The following is a 4,028-nucleotide window of genomic DNA, read 5'->3' on the forward strand; positions in this document are numbered from 1 at the left end:
AGCAGATGTTGCCAGGGTTTCCAATCCTGTGTCCGGCTCTTCTTCTGTCTCCACCTTCCTTACCATCAGGACCTGGCTGGAAATGGGGGCTGGACGCTCCTTCCACTCCTTCAGAAGGTTGACATGGTACTTTTGCCTTGGCTTCTTCTTCTCAGGATGATGTACCTCATACGTGACTGGGCCCATCTTCCGTGTAATGACATATGGGCCCTGCCATTTGGCCAAAAGTTTGTTATTCGATGATGGCAGAAGCAGCAAGACTTTCTGGCCTGGCTGGAACTCCCGGTGTCGAGCCTGTTGGTCATACCAGGTCTTCTGATGTTTCTGAGCTTCAGACAGGTTGACCTCTGCCTCCTCCTGGTATCTGGCCAACCGCTCCCTTATTTCCAGCACGTACTGCACTACCCCTCTGTCATGTAAGTTGGAAGATGGGGCCTCCCAGTGCTTTCGAAGCAGATCCAATGGCCCCTGGACGTCCCAACCGTACAGCAGTTCAAACGGGGAGAAACCAGTTGATGCCTGGGGAACTTCACGGTAGGCGAAGAGAAGGAAAGGCAACCAGCGGTCCCAATCCTTGCCTGTGTCATCAACAAACTTTTGTAGCATTCTCTTCAACGTCTGGTTAAAACGTTCCACCAGACCATCAGTTTGTGGGTGGTATGGCGTGGTTTTAATGGGTGATATGCCCAGCTGTTTGTAAAATAGCTGTGACAACTTGGAGGTGAAATTAGTCCCTTGATCGGTCAGAATTTCATCTGGGATCCCCACTCTTGAGAAGAGCTGCACTAGTGCTCGCAGTACAGCAGGTGCAGTGATTGTGCGTAGGGGAAAAGCTTCAGGGAACCGGGTAGCATAGTCACACACGACCAAAATGTATTGGTGACCCCCACTGCTTTTCAGCAAAGGGCCCACAATGTCCATGGCGATTCTACGGAATGGAATTGAAATGACAGGAAGTGGCCGCAGAAATGCTCTGTCAGATTTACGGGTAGTGCATGATTTCTGACAGGTGGGGCATGTAGCGCAGTATTTCTGAATATCAGTGTACATGGAGGGCCAGTAAAAACGTGAACTGACGCGCAGATATGTTTTGTGGCGACCAAGATGTCCAGCCCATGGTAGTGAATGTGCAAGGTGCATAATGATGTCTCTACATTGGACAGGCACTACTAGACGCTTGTGATCATTGTCAATTGTGTACAACACCCCCTCATCAACCATAAATTTTTCCCCCACACTGTTTCCATTTGTTACCTTAGCAAAAAGATTTTTTAGAGTGTCATCTCCACTTTGCAACATAGAAATATTGTCAGGTACATCCCACATTGTGCTAGACAACAGGTTTTTGCTATCAGGCACTGCTGACCTTAGCTGTTTTTCGAAGCGTCGTTGACGTCTGGATTTTCTTAGGCCCTTTGTACCACCCTCGAACAAACTATTGTCAAAGTCTGAGAGAGGTTGGGCTTCAGCGGCCTCAGCTTTTGGCTCTGGAGTGCCACCCTCACACAGACTATTGTCAGAGTCGGTGAGCAGTGGGACACCAGTCTTTGCCTGGGCTCGGGTAATTACTGGGCAAGTAACATTCCCCTCAACAACACCACCACCACCATTTTCCCCAGAGTCTGTTTCTACTGGTGTTTCTGTTTCCAGCAGTAAATCCAAAAGAACTGGTAGGTCCCAACCTAGCAGGGCATCCACTGGTAATTTCTCCACCACACCGGCATTTAACATGTAAGGCTGTTCATTAATACTAACAGTCAAATCTGCTGTGGGGTATTTATGTTCATCCCCATGTACACACATAATGTCCACAGTTCTGGTGTAATCACAGCTTGCTAATGGCACAAGATGTTGCCTTATACATGAGGTGAAGCTACCACTGTCCAACAGGGCTGTTACTTGTTGACCATTGATGACAACAGTTTTATACCGTTGGAGTCTTCCTTCCCCAGAAGTCTCCAGTGGAGCCTCCAACCGTGGTGCATAGCAAGCACCGGTGACCTTAGCTTTGCGTATGGGGCACACAGAAGCTTTGTGGCCTGGCTGCTGGCAGTAATAACAAACAAAGCTCTTACCAGCTGCCAGATGTGCTGTGAATTGATTGGTGTTACCCAGTCCAGAAGGACTCTCCCTCCTGGCGTGTCTGGGTGGTAGTGGCAGGAGTGCTGGTCTGGTCGCTGCACTCTGTCGTGTAGGTGGTCCTCCTCTGCGGGCGTTGAGGTATTGTAGACCCAGCTTGGCCGCTGTGAGACCGTCTGCTGGCTCATGCTCCTTCACCCAGGTCCTCACCTCCGATGGTAGCACGCAGAGTAGCTGCTCCAGGATGATAGCCTCGCCAACCTCCTCCTTGGTGCGCTGCTCCGGCCTCTCCTCATCCATGGCTGTGTAGGCCTCCAATGCCTTCCCTGAGAGCAGTGGAACGAGTCTACAGGCCCACTCAGTCTCTGGCCATTGCCACGTTTTGGCTATGCGTTCAAAGCGTAACAAGTAATTTTCAATGTCTTCACCTCTCTGATATGGTGGTATCTTGGGTTCCCCATACAGTCTCCACTCTGGCCTTTGCAGCTCACCTCTGTCGTGTGCATCAGAGAACCGAAGGGAAGGTACCTCTGACGGTGTCTCCAGGTGGCCACGCCGGGGAGCTGGTGTTGGCAGTTGAAGCCTGGGGCTGCTTGCTGTGACTGTACTTGGTGTTGCTGGGACCGGTAGGGATGGAGCAGGTGGTGGTCGCGGTGGAAGAGACATTCTCAGGCCTCGGATCTCTGCCAATAGATCCTCCTCTCTTCTGTCCTGTGCTGCCAGGAAGTGTCTCATCATGGTCAGTAACTCTGGCTCTAGTCCACCTGTTGCTGTTGCTTCGGCTGCAGATGCCGCCCATGCTCCCGCCATTCCCTCATCATCCTCAACGGTATCCCAGGCCGGGTCAGCCTCATCTGCCGCTACGTCCTCCTGCTGCTGTCGCCTCTGAGAACGCAGCCCTGTGCGCTGTTTTGGGAGATTACCAAATCTTTTTCGACTAGCCATCCCACTTCTGACACCAAATGTCACGGGGGTTCTGCTTCAACTCCTTAAGAGACCAAAGATGATGGCGTAGTCGACTGATATTGTTTTCTCTCCGTTTATTTGCCCAAAACAAGATGCATAGTGAAAAATATTTACAGGTGAAAATCGCAGAAAAACATGAAATGTCCCAAAGTGCTATTTCCAAAAGTAATTCAAAATAGTAGTGAGCAAAAATAGGTGTTACCTCCTTCGTAACACAATATTCTCTGATCTGAGTGGGAGGTAGACCACTCTTTATACATGTCTTCTGCCCCTCCCATCCAAACATCAATTATCCCAAAAACACAATAAATTAACACAAGCATGATTATTATAATAAACAACCCAGATAAAAATAAAGCCAAAATATTTCCCCAAATTAACCGTGCCACAATAAACATTTCCCCCACCTTTAATAAACAAAATTAATAGATAATTAATAGAACTACAAACAATAGTGACGTCACTCTAAGCGTCCCGCCATCGTCATCATTTAAGTGCGCCACTGATGTGAACAATGTTTGGAATGCTGCAGACGCAAACTGAGGATGAGGGGTAAGTAAGTTTGAACCAAGTTAATTGTTAATAGAATGATGATGTAGGAGCGGCAAGTGTGCACCCTTGACGGTCTACAAATATGTATGTGTATGCGTCTGCCTGTGCGCTCTAACAGTGAGTGTGTGGCGGCGTGTGTGTGTGTGTGTGTGTGTGTGTGTAGCCGCTCTCTCAGCGGGTGGTGTTGGAGTGTGTGCGTCTTTGCGCTCTACCAGCGAGTGTGTGTGGCTTTGCGCTCTACCAGCGAGTGTGTGTGTGTGCCATTAGTTACGATGTCACTCCGTCACAAGCATCCCAAAACAAAACGAACGTCATCGTGGAGGAATTGTGTATGAACTTTACTTTGAAGGTTTCAACAGGAAGTCACGGCTAGTGTCATGTGTCACTTGACAGCGGTCTCCGCCGCTCCTGCCTGTGCTGCTCCCGGTGAA

The sequence above is a fragment of the Solea senegalensis genome, linkage group LG8 (genome assembly GCF_019176455.1).
Source record: "Solea senegalensis isolate Sse05_10M linkage group LG8, IFAPA_SoseM_1, whole genome shotgun sequence".
Taxonomy (NCBI): Eukaryota; Metazoa; Chordata; class Actinopteri; order Pleuronectiformes; family Soleidae; genus Solea; species Solea senegalensis.